Source organism: Hypanus sabinus, chromosome 5 (assembly GCF_030144855.1).
Source record: "Hypanus sabinus isolate sHypSab1 chromosome 5, sHypSab1.hap1, whole genome shotgun sequence".
In the NCBI taxonomy this organism is placed as follows: domain Eukaryota; kingdom Metazoa; phylum Chordata; class Chondrichthyes; order Myliobatiformes; family Dasyatidae; genus Hypanus; species Hypanus sabinus.
The window spans coordinates 184,959,062-184,973,275 of record NC_082710.1 but is presented as its reverse complement, the minus strand read 5'-3'; the positions used below and the strand labels follow the sequence as shown (position 1 = coordinate 184,973,275).

Here is a 14,214-nt window from a genome sequence, read left to right as displayed (position 1 = left end):
ACATCCTCTCCACATCCACTCTACCTGTGCCCTGTGGTCCTAGACTCCCCCACTATAGGAAACATTCTCTCCACATCCACTCTATCTGTGTCCTCTGGTCCTAGACACTCCCACCATAGGAAACATCCTCTCCACATCCAATGTCTCTGTGTCCTCTGGTCCGAGACTCCCCCACTATTGGAAACATTCTCTCCACATCCACTGGCTCTGTGTACTCTGGTCCTAGACTCTCCCAGTATAGGAAACATCCTCTCCACATCCACTCTATCTGTGACCTCTGGTCCTAGACTCTCCCACTATAGGAAATATCCTCTCCACATACACTCTATCTGTGTCCTCTGGTCCTAGACACCCCTACTATAGGAAACATCCTCTCCACGTCCACTATCTGTGCCCTCTGGTCATATACTCTCGCACTATAGGAAACATCCTCTCCACATCCACTCTGGGACCTCTATTCCTAGACTCCCCCACTATAGGAAACATCCTATCCACATCCACTCTATCTGTGTCCTCTGGTCCTAGAGTCACCCAGTATAGGAAACATCCTCTCCACATCCACTCTATCTGTGCCGTCTGGTCCTAGACCGTCCCACTATAGGAAACATCCTCTCCACATCCACTCTATCTGTGTCCTCTGGTCCTAGACTCCCCCACTATAGGAAACATGGTCTCCACCTCCACTCTTGCTGTGTCCTCTGGTCCTACACTCCCCCACTATAGGAAACATCCTCTCCACATCCACTCTACCTGTGCCCTCTGGTCCTAGACTCTCTCACTATAGGAAACATCCTCTCCACATCCACTCTACCTGTGCCCTCTGGTCATAGAATATCCCATTATAGGAAAAATCCTCTCCACATCCACTCTATCTGTGCCCTCTGGTAATAGACTCTCCCACTATAGGAAACATCCTCTCCACATCCACTCTGTGTCCTCTAGTCCTAGACTCCCCCACGATAGGAAACATCCTCTCCACATCCACTCTACCTGTGCCCTCTGGTCCTAGACTCCCCCACTATAGGAAACATGGTCTCCACATCCACTCTTGCTGTGTCCTCTGGTCCTACACTCCCCCACTATAGGAAACATTCTCTCCACATCCACTCTATCTGTGTCCTCTGGTCCTAGACACTCCCACCATAGGAAACATCCTCTCCACATCCACTGTCTCTGTGTCCTCTGGTCCGAGACTCCCCCACTATTGGAAACATTCTCTCCACATCCACTGGCTCTGTGTACTCTGTTCCTAGACTCTCCCAGTATAGGAAACATCCTCTCCACATCCACTCTATCTGTGTCCTCTGGTCCTAGACTCTCCCACTATAGGAAACATCCTCTCCACACCCACTCTATCTGTGTCCTCTGGTCTTAGACTATTCCACTATAGGAAACATCCTCTCCACATCCACTCTATTTGTGTCCTCTGGTCCTAGACTCCCCTACTATAGGAAACATCCTCTCCACGTCCACTATCTGTGCCCTCTGGTCATATACTCTCGCACTATAGGAAACATCCTCTCCACATCCACTCTGTGACCTCTATTCCTAGACTCCCCCACTATAGGAAACATCCTATCCACATCCACACTATCTGTGCCCTCTGGTCCTAGACTACTCCACTGTAGGAAACATCCTCTCCACATCCACTCTACCTGTGCCCTCTGGTCCTAGACTCTCTCACTATAGGAAACATCCTCTCCACATCCACTCTACCTGTGTCCTGTGGTCCTAGAGTCACCCAGTATAGGAAACATCCTCTCCACATCCACTCTATCTGTGCCCGCTGGTCCTAGACCGTCCCACTATAGGAAACATCCACTCCACATCCACTCTATCTGTGTCCTCTGGTCCAAGAATCCCCCACTATAGGAAACATCCTGTCCACATCCACTCTCTCTGTGTCCTCTGGTCCTACACTCCCCCACTATGGGAAACATTCTCTCCACATTCACTCTATCTGTGTCCTCTGGTCCTAGACACTCCCACTATAGGAAACATCCTCTCCACATCCACTGTCTCTGTGTCCTCTGGTCCTAGACTCCCCCACTATTGGAAACATTCTCTCCACATCCACTGTCTCTGTGTACTCTGGTCCTAGACTCTCCCACTATAGGAAATATCCTCTCCACATCCACTCTATCTGTGTCCTCTGGTCCTAGACTCCCCCACTATAGGAAACATCCTCTCCACATCCACTAGCTGTGCCCTCTGGTCATAGACTCTCCCACTATAGGAAACATCCTTTCCACATCCACTCTATCTGTGCCGTCTGTTCCTAGACTCTCCCACTATAGGAAACATTCTCTCCACATCCACTCTATCTGTGCCCTCTGGTCATAGACTATCCCATTATAGGAAACATCCTCTCCACATCCACTCTATTTGTGCCCTCTGGTAATAGACGCTACCACTATAGGAAACATCCTCTCCACATCCACTCTGTGTCCTCTAGTCCTAGAATCCCCCACTATAGGAAACATCCTGTCCACATCCACTCTCTCTGTGTCCTCTGGTCCTACACTCCCTCACTATGGGAAACATTCTCTCCACATTCACTCTATCTGTGTCCTCTGGTCCTAGACACTCCCACTATAGGAAACATCCTCTCCACATCCACTGTCTCTGTGTCCTCTCGTCCTAGACTCCCCCACAATTGGAAACATTCTCTCCACATCCACTGTCTCTGTGTACTCTGGTCCTAGACTCCCCCACTATAGGAAACATCCTCTCCACATCCACTAGCTGTGCCCTCTGGTCATAGACTCTCCCACTATAGGAAACATCCTTTCCACATCCACTCTATCTGTGCCGTCTGTTCCTAGATTCTCCCACTATAGGAAACATCCTTTCCACATCCACTCTATCTGTGCCGTCTGTTCCTAGACTCTCCCACTATAGGAAACATTCTCTCCACATCCACTCTATCTGTGCCCACTGGTCATAGACTATCCCATTATAGGAAACATCCTCTCCACATCCACTCTATCTGTGCCCTCTGGTAATAGACTCTCCCACTATAGGAAACATCCTCTCCACATCCACTCTATGTCCTCTAGTCCTAGACTCCCCCACGATAGGAAACATCCTCTCCACATCCACTGTATCTGTGTCCTCTGGTCCTAGACTCTCCCACTATAGGAAACATCCTCTCCACATCCACTCTATCTGTGTCCTCTGGTCCTAGATTCCCCCACTATAGGAAACATCCTCTCCACATCCACTAGCTGTGCCCTCTGGTCATAGACTCTCCCAGTATAGGAAACATCCTTTCCACAACCACTCTATCTGTGCCGTCTGTTCCTAGACTCTCCCACTATAGGAAACATCCTCTCCACACCCACTCTATCTGTGTCCTCTGGTCTTAGACTATCCCACTATAGGAAACATTCTCTCCACATCCACTCTATCTGTGCCCTCTGGTCAGAGAATATCCCATTATAGGAAAAATCCTCTCCACATCCACTCTATCTGTGCCCTCTGGTAATAGACTCTCCCACTATAGGAAACATCCTCTCCACATCCACTCTGTGTCCTCTAGTCCTAGACTCCCCCACGATAGGAAACATCCTCTCCACATCCACTCTACCTGTGCCCTCTGGTCCTAGACTCCCCCACTATAGGAAACATGGTCTCCACATCCACTCTTGCTGTGTCCTCTGGTCCTACACTCCCCCACTATAGGAAACATCCTCTCCACATCCACTGTCTCTGTGTCCTCTGGTCCGAGACTCCCCCACTATTGGAAACATTCTCTCCACATCCACTGGCTCTGTGTACTCTGGTCCTAGACTCTCCCAGTATAGGAAACATCCTCTCCACATCCACTCTATCTGTGTCCTCTGGTCCTAGACACTCCCACCATAGGAAACATCCTCTCCACATCCACTGTCTCTGTGTCCTCTGGTCCGAGACTCCCCCACTATTGGAAACATTCTCTCCACATCCACTGGCTCTGTGTACTCTGGTCCTAGACTCTCCCAGTATAGGAAACATCCTCTCCACATCCACTCTATCTGTGTCCTCTGGTCCTAGACTCTCCCACTATAGGAAACATCCTCTCCACACCCACTCTATCTGTGTCCTCTGGTCTTAGACTATCCCACTATAGGAAATATCCTCTCCACATCCACTCTATCTGTGTCCTCTGGTCCTAGATTCCCCCACTATAGGAAACATCCTCTCCACATCCACAAGCTGTGCCCTCTGGTCATAGACTCTCCCAGTATAGGAAACATCCTTTCCACAACCACTCTATCTGTGCCGTCTGTTCCTAGACTCTCCCACTATAGGAAACATCCTCTCCACATCCACTCTACCTGTGCCCTCTGGTCCTAGACTCTCTCACTATAGGAAACATCCTCTCCACATCCACTCTACCTGTGCCCTGTGGTCCTAGAGTCACCCACTATAGGAAACATCCTTTCCACAACCACTCTATCTGTGCCGTCTGTTCCTAGACTCTCCCACTATAGGAAACATCCTCTCCACACCCACTCTAACTGTGTCCTCTGGTCTTAGACTATCCCACTATAAGAAACATTCTCTCCACATCCACTCTATCTGTGCCCTCTGGTCATAGAATATCCCATTATAGGAAAAATCCTCTCCACATCCACTCTATCTGTGCCCTCTGGTAATAGACTCTCCCACTATAGGAAACATCCTCTCCACATCCACTCTGTGTCCTCTAGTCCTAGACTCTCCCACGATAGGAAACATCCTCCCCACATCCACTCTACCTGTGCCCTCTGGTCCTAGACTCCCCCACTATAGGAAACATGGTCTCCACATCCACTCTTGCTGTGTCCTCTGGTCCTAGACTCTCCCACTATAGGAAACATCCTCTCCACATCCACTCTACCTGTGCCCTGTGGTCCTAGACTCCCCCACTATAGGAAACATTCTCTCCACATCCACTCTATCTGTGTCCTCTGGTCCTAGACACTCCCACCATAGGAAACATCCTCTCCACATCCAATGTCTCTGTGTCCTCTGGTCCGAGACTCCCCCACTATTGGAAACATTCTCTCCACATCCACTGGCTCTGTGTACTCTGGTCCTAGACTCTCCCAGTATAGGAAACATCCTCTCCACATCCACTCTATCTGTGACCTCTGGTCCTAGACTCTCCCACTATAGGAAATATCCTCTCCACATCCACTCTATCTGTGTCCTCTGGTCCTAGACTCCCCTACTATAGGAAACATCCTCTCCACGTCCACTATCTGTGCCCTCTGGTCATATACTCTCGCACTATAGGAAACATCCTCTCCACATCCACTCTGTGACCTCTATTCCTAGACTCCCCCACTATAGGAAACATCCTATCCACATCCACTCTATCTGTGCCCTCTGGTCCTAGACTCCTCCACTATAGGAAACATCCTCTCCACATCCACTCTACCTGTGCCCTCTGGTCCTAGACTCTCTCACTATAGGAAACATCCTCTCCACATCCACTCTACCTGTGCCCTGTGGTCCTAGAGTCACCCAGTATAGGAAACATCCTCTCCACATCCACTCTATCTGTGCCGTCTGGTCCTAGACCGTCCCACTATAGGAAACATCCTCTCCACATCCACTCTATCTGTGTCCTCTGGTCCTAGACTCCCCCACTATAGGAAACATGGTCTCCACATCCACTCTTGCTGTGTCCTCTGGTCCTACACTCCCCCACTATAGGAAACATCCTCTCCACATCCACTCTACCTGTGCCCTCTGGTCCTAGACTCTCTCACTATAGGAAACATCCTCTCCACATCCACTCTACCTGTGCCCTCTGGTCATAGAATATCCCATTATAGGAAAAATCCTCTCCACATCCACTCTATCTGTGCCCTCTGGTAATAGACTCTCCCACTATAGGAAACATCCTCTCCACATCCACTCTGTGTCCTCTAGTCCTAGACTCCCCCACGATAGGAAACATCCTCTCCACATCCACTCTACCTGTGCCCTCTGGTCCTAGACTCCCCCACTATAGGAAACATGGTCTCCACATCCACTCTTGCTGTGTCCTCTGGTCCTACACTCCCCCACTATAGGAAACATTCTCTCCACATCCACTCTATCTGTGTCCTCTGGTCCTAGACACTCCCACCATAGGAAACATCCTCTCCACATCCACTGTCTCTGTGTCCTCTGGTCCGAGACTCCCCCACTATTGGAAACATTCTCTCCACATCCACTGGCTCTGTGTACTCTGGTCCTAGACTCTCCCAGTATAGGAAACATCCTCTCCACATCCACTCTATCTGTGACCTCTGGTCCTAGACTCTCCCACTATAGGAAATATCCTCTCCACATCCACTCTATCTGTGTCCTCTGGTCCTAGACTCCCCTACTATAGGAAACATCCTCTCCACGTCCACTATCTGTGCCCTCTGGTCATATACTCTCGCACTATAGGAAACATCCTCTCCACATCCACTCTGTGACCTCTATTCCTAGACTCCCCCACTATAGGAAACATCCTATCCACATCCACTCTATCTGTGCCCTCTGGTCCTAGACTCCTCCACTATAGGAAACATCCTCTCCACATCCACTCTACCTGTGCCCTCTGGTCCTAGACTCTCTCACTATAGGAAACATCCTCTCCACATCCACTCTACCTGTGCCCTGTGGTCCTAGAGTCACCCAGTATAGGAAACATCCTCTCCACATCCACTCTATCTGTGCCGTCTGGTCCTAGACCGTCCCACTATAGGAAACATCCTCTCCACATCCACTCTATCTGTGTCCTCTGGTCCTAGACTCCCCCACTATAGGAAACATGGTCTCCACATCCACTCTTGCTGTGTCCTCTGGTCCTACACTCCCCCACTATAGGAAACATCCTCTCCACATCCACTCTACCTGTGCCCTCTGGTCATAGAATATCCCATTATAGGAAAAATCCTCTCCACATCCACTCTATCTGTGCCCTCTGGTCCTAGACTCTCCCAGTATAGGAAACATCCTCTCCACATCCACTCTATCTGTGTCCTCTGGTCCTAGACTCTCCCACTGTAGGAAACATCCTCTCCACACCCACTGTATCTGTGTCCTCTGGTCTCACACTATTCCACTATAGGAAACATCCTCTCCACATCCACTCTATCTGTGTCCTCTGGTCCTAGACTCCCCTACTATAGGAAACATCCTCTCCACGTCCACTATCTGTGCCCTCTGGTCATATACTCTCGCACTATAGGAAACATCCTCTCCACATCCACTCTACCTGTGCCCTCTGGTCCTAGACTCTCTCACTATAGGAAACATCCTCTCCACATCCACTCTACCTGTGCCCTGTGGTCCTAGAGTCACCCAGTATAGGAAACATCCTCTCCACATCCACTCTATCTGTGCCCTCTGGTCCTAGACCATCCCACTATAGGAAACATCCTCTCCACATCCACTCTATCTGTGTCCTCTGGTCCTAGAATCCCCCACTATAGGAAACATCCTGACCACATCCACTCTCTCTGTGTCCTCTGGTCCTACACTCCCCCACTATGGGAAACATTCTCTCCACATTCACTCTATCTGTGTCCTCTGGTCCTAGACACTCCCACTATAGGAAACATCCTCTCCACATCCACTGTCTCTGTGTCCTCTGGTCCTAGACTCCCCCACTATTGGAAACATTCTCTCCACATCCACTGTCTCTGTGTACTCTGGTCCTAGACTCTCCCACTATAGGAAATATCCTCTCCACATCCACTCTCTCTGTGTCCTCTGGTCCTAGACTCCCCCACTATAGGAAACATCCTCTCCACATCCACTAGCTGTGCCCTCTGGTCATAGACTCTTCCACTATAGGAAACATCCTCTCCACACCCACTCTATCTGTGTCCACTGGTCTTAGACTATTCCACTATAGGAAACATCCTCTCCACATCCACTCTATCTGTGTCCTCTGGTCCTAGACTCCCCTACTATAGGAAACATCCTCTCCACGTCCACTATCTGTGCCCTCTGGTCATATACTCTCGCACTATAGGAAACATCCTCTCCACATCCACTCTGTGACCTCTATTCCTAGACTCCCCCACTATAGGAAACATCCTATCCACATCCACTCTATCTGTGCCCTCTGGTCCTAGACTCCCCCACTCTAGGAAACATCCTCTCCACATCCACTGTCTCTGTGTCCTCTGGTCCTAGACTCCCACACTATTGGAAACATTCTCTCCACATCCACTGACTCTGTGTACTCTGGTCATAGACTCCCACACTGTAGGGAAAATCCTCTCCACATCCACTCCATCTGTGCCCTCTGTTCCTAGACTCTCCCAGTATAGGAAACATCCTCTCCACATCCACTCTATCTGTGCCCTCTGGTCCTAGTCTCTCCCACTATAGGAAACATCCTCTCCACATCCACTAGCTGTGCCCTCTGGTCATAGATTCTCCCACTATAGGAAACATCCTCTCCACACCCACTCTACCTGTGCCCTCTGGTCCTAGACTCTCCCAGTATAGGAAACATCCTCTCCACATCCACTCTATCTGTGCCCTCTGCTCCTAGACTCCCCCACTATAGGAAACATGGTCTCCACATCCACTCTTGCTGTGTCCTCTGGTCCTAGACTCTCCCAGTATAGGAAACATCCTCTCCACATCCACTGTATCTGTGTCCTCTGGTCCTAGACTCTCCCACTATAGGAAACATCCTCTCCACATCCACTCTATCTGTGTCCTCTGGTCTTAGATTCCCCCACTATAGGAAACATCCTCTCCACATCCACTAGCTGTGCCCTCTGGTCATAGACTCTCCCAGTATAGGAAACATCCTTTCCACAACCACTCTATCTGTGCCGTCTGTTCCTAGACTCTCCCACTATAGGAAACATCCTCTCCACACCCACTCTATCTGTGTCCTCTGGTCTTAGACTATCCCACTATAGGAAACATTCTCTCCACATCCACTCTATCTGTGCCCTCTGGTAATAGAATATCCCATTATAGGAAAAATCCTCTCCACATCCACTCTATCTGTGCCCTCTGGTAATAGACTCTCCCACTATAGGAAACATCCTCTCCACATCCACTCTGTGTCCTCTAGTCTTAGACTCCCCCACGATAGGAAACATCCTCTCCACATCCACTCTACCTGTGCCCTCTGGTCATAGAATATCCCATTATAGGAAAAATCCTCTCCACATCCACTCTATCTGTGCCCTCTGGTAATAGACTCTCCCACTATAGGAAACATCCTCTCCACATCCACTCTGTGTCCTCTAGTCCTAGACTCCCCCACGATAGGAAACATCCTCTCCACATCCACTCTACCTGTGCCCTCTGGTCCTAGACACTCCCACCATAGGAAACATCCTCTCCACATCCACTGTCTCTGTGTCCTCTGGTCCGAGACTCCCCCACTATTGGAAACATTCTCTCCACATCCACTGGCTCTGTGTACTCTGGTCCTAGACTCTCCCAGTATAGGAAACATCCTCTCCACATCCACTCTATCTGTGTCCTCTGGTCCTAGACTCTCCCACTATAGGAAACATCCTCTCCACACCCACTGTATCTGTGTCCTCTGGTCTTAGACTATCCCACTATAGGAAATATCCTCTCCACATCCACTCTATCTGTGTCCTCTGGTCCTAGATTCCCCCACTATAGGAAACATCCTCTCCACGTCCACTATCTGTGCCCTCTGGTCATATACTCTCGCACTATAGGAAACATCCTCTCCACATCCACTCTGTGACCTCTATTCCTAGACTCCCCCACTATAGGAAACATCCTATCCACATCCACTCTATCTGTGCCCTCTGGTCCTAGACTCCTCCACTATAGGAAACATCCTCTCCACATCCACTCTACCTGTGCCCTCTGGTCCTAGACTCTCTCACTATAGGAAACATCCTCTCCACATCCACTCTACCTGTGCCCTGTGGTCCTAGAGTCACCCAGTATAGGAAACATCCTCTCCACATCCACTCTATCTGTGCCCTCTGGTCCTAGACCGTCCCACTATAGGAAACATCCTCTCCACATCCACTCTATCTGTGTCCTCTGGTCCTAGACTCCCCCACTATAGGAAACATGGTCTCCACATCCACTCTTGCTGTGTCCTCTGGTCCTACACTCCCCCACTATAGGAAACATCCTCTCCACATCCACTCTACCTGTGCCCTCTGGTCCTAGACTCTCTCACTATAGGAAACATCCTCTCCACATCAACTCTATTTGTGCCCTCTGGTAATAGACTCTCCCACTATAGGAAACATCCTCTCCACATCCACTCTGTGTCCTCTAGTCCTAGAATCCCCCACTATAGGAAACATCCTGTCCACATCCACTCTCTCTGTGTCCTCTGGTCCTAGACTCTCCCACTATAGGAAACATCCTCTCCACATCCACTCTACCTGTGCCCTGTGGTCCTAGACTCCCCCACTATAGGAAACATTCTCTCCACATCCACTCTATCTGTGTCCTCTGGGCCTAGACACTCCCACCATAGGAAACATCCTCTCCACATCCAATGTCTCTGTGTCCTCTGGTCCGAGACTCCCCCACTATTGGAAACATTCTCTCCACATCCACTGGCTCTCTGTACTCTGGTCCTAGACTCTCCCAGTATAGGAAACATCCTCTCCACATCCACTCTATCTGTGTCCTCTGGTCCTAGACTCTCCCACTGTAGGAAACATCCTCTCCACACCCACTGTATCTGTGTCCTCTGGTCTTACACTATTCCACTATAGGAAACATCCTCTCCACATCCACTCTATCTGTGTCCTCTGGTCCTAGACTCCCCTACTATAGGAAACATCCTCTCCACGTCCACTATCTGTGCCCTCTGGTCATATACTCTCGCACTATAGGAAACATCCTCTCCACATCCACTCTGTGACCACTATTCCTAGACTCCCCCACTATAGGAAACATCCTATCCACATCCACTCTATCTGTGCCCTCTGGTCCTAGACTCCTCCACTATAGGAAACATCCTCTCCACATCCACTCTACCTGTGCCCTCTGGTCCTAGACTCTCTCACTATAGGAAACATCCTCTCCACATCCACTCTACCTGTGCCCTGTGGTCCTAGAGTCACCCAGTATAGGAAACATCCTCTCCACATCCACTCTATCTGTGCCCTCTGGTCCTAGACCATCCCACTATAGGAAACATCCTCTCCACATCCACTCTATCTGTGTCCTCTGGTCCTAGAATCCCCCACTATAGGAAACATCCTGACCACATCCACTCTCTCTGTGTCCTCTGGTCCTACACTCCCCCACTATGGGAAACATTCTCTCCACATTCACTCTATCTGTGTCCTCTGGTCCTAGACACTCCCACTATAGGAAACATCCTCTCCACATCCACTGTCTCTGTGTCCTCTGGTCCTAGACTCCCCCACTATTGGAAACATTCTCTCCACATCCACTGTCTCTGTGTACTCTGGTCCTAGACTCTCCCACTATAGGAAATATCCTCTCCACATCCACTCTCTCTGTGTCCTCTGGTCCTAGACTCCCCCACTATAGGAAACATCCTCTCCACATCCACTAGCTGTGCCCTCTGGTCATAGACTCTCCCACTATAGGAAACATCCTTTCCACATCCACTCTAACTGTGCCGTCTGTTCCTAGACTCTCCCACTATAGGAAACATTCTCTCCACATCCACTCTATCTGTGCCCTCTGGTCATAGACTATCCCATTATAGTAAACATCCTCTCCACATCCACTCTATTTGTGCCCTCTGGTAATAGACTCTCCCACTATAGGAAACATCCTCTCCACATCCACTCTGTGTCCTCTAGTCCTAGAATCCCCCACTATAGGAAACATCCTGTCCACATCCACTCTCTCTGTGTCCTCTGGTCCTACACTCCCCCACTATGGGAAACATTCTCTCCACATTCACTCTATCTGTGTCCTCTGGTCCTAGACACTCCCACTATAGGAAACATCCTCTCCACATCCACTGTCTCTGTGTCCTCTGGTCCTAGACTCCCCACTATTGGAAACATTCTCTCCACATCCTCTGTCTCTGTGTACTCTGGTCCTAGACTCTCCCACTATAGGAAATATCCTCTCCACATCCACTCTATCTGTGTCCTCTGGTCCTAGACTCCCCCACTATAGGAAACATCCTCTCCACATCCACTAGCTGTGCCCTCTGGTCATAGACTCTCCCACTATAGGAAACATCCTTTCCACATCCACTCTATCTGTGCCGACTGTTCCTAGACTCTCCCACTATAGGAAACATTCTCTCCACATCCACTCTATCTGTGCCCTCTGGTCATAGACTATCCCATTATAGGAAACATCCTCTCCACATCCACTCTACCTGTGCCCTCTGGTAATAGACTCTCCCAATATAGGAAACATCCTCTCCACATCCACTCTGTGTCCTCTAGTCCTAGACTCCCCCACGATAGGAAACATCCTCTCCACATCCACTCTACCTGTGCCCTCTGGTCCTAGACACCCCACTATAGGAAACATGGTCTCCACATCCACTCTTGCTGTGTCCTCTGGTCATAGACTCGCCCACTATAGGAAACATTCTCTCCACATCCACTCTGTGTCCTCTAGTCCTACACTCCCCCACGATAGGAAACATCCTCTCCACATCCACTCTACCTGTGTCCTCTGGTCCTACACTCCCCCACTATAGGAAACATCCTCTCCACATCCACTCTTGCTGTGTCCTCTGGTCCTAGACTCTCCCACTATAGGACACATCCTCTCTATCTCTGTCCTCTGGTCCTAGACTCCCCCACTATAGGAAACATCCTTTCCACATCCACTCTATCTGTGCCGTCTGTTCCTAGACTCTCCCACTATAGGAAACATCCTCTCCACTCCCACTCTATCTGTGCCCTCTGGTAATAGACTCTCCCACTATAGGAAACATCCTCTCCACATCCACTCTATTTGTGCCCTCTGGTCCTAGACTCTCCCACTATAGGAAATATCCTCTCCACATCCACTCTCTCTGTGTCCTCTGGTCCTAGACTCCCCCACTATAGGAAACATCCTCTCCACATCCACTAGCTGTGCCCTCTGGTCATAGACTCTCCCACTATAGGAAACATCCTTTCCACATCCACTCTATCTGTGCCGTCTGTTCCTAGACTCTCCCACTATAGGAAACATTCTCTCCACATCCACTCTATCTGTGCCCTCTGGTCATAGACTATCCCATTATAGTAAACATCCTCTCCACATCCACTCTATTTGTGCCCTCTGGTAATAGACTCTCCCACTATAGGAAACATCCTCTCCACATCCACTCTGTGTCCTCTAGTCCTAGAATCCCCCACTATAGGAAACATCCTCTCCACATCCACTCTACCTGTGTCCTCTGGTCCTACACTCCCCCACTATAGGAAACATCCTCTCCACATCCACTCTTGCTGTGTCCTCTGGTCCTAGACTCTCCCACTATAGGACACATCCTCTCTATCTCTGTCCTCTGGTCCTAGACTCCCCCACTATAGGAAACATCCTTTCCACATCCACTCTATCTGTGCCGTCTGTTCCTAGACTCTCCCACTATAGGAAACATCCTCTCCACTCCCACTCTATCTGTGCCCTCTGGTAATAGACTCTCCCACTATAGGAAACATCCTCTCCACATCCACTCTGTGTCCTCTAGTCCTAGACTCCCCCACGATAGGAAACATCCTCTCCACATCCACTCTCTCTGTGTCCTCTGGTCCTACACTCCCCCACTATGGGAAACATTCTCTCCACATTAACTCTATCTGTGTCCTCTGTTCCTAGACACTCCCACTATAGGAAACATCCTCTCCACATCCACTGTCTCTGTGTCCTCTGGTCCTAGACTCCCCCACTATTGGAAACATTCTCTCCACATCCACTGTCTCTGTGTACTCTGGTCCTAGACTCTCCCACTATAGGAAATATCCTCTCCACATCCACTCTATCTGTGTCCTCTGGTCCTAGACTCCCCCACTATAGGAAACATCCTCTCCACATCCACTAGCTGTGCCCTCTGGTCATAGACTCTCCCACTATAGGAAACATCCTTTCCACATCCACTCTATCTGTGCCGTCTGTTCCTAGACTCTCCCACTATAGGAAACATTCTCTCCACATCCACTCTATCTGTGCCCTCTGGTCATAGACTATCCCATTATAGGAAACATCCTCTCCACATCCACTCTATTTGTGCCCTCTGGTAATAGACTCTCCCACTATAGGAAACATCCTCTCCACATCCACTCTGTG

General features: G+C 49.6%; 1 protein-coding gene across 1 annotated transcript in view; it reads right to left on the bottom strand.

Moving 5' to 3' along the window:
* Positions 1-14,214, bottom strand: part of LOC132394734 (complement factor B-like) — a 250,516-nt gene that overhangs the window by 155,736 nt on the left and 80,566 nt on the right. The window lies entirely within an intron of this gene.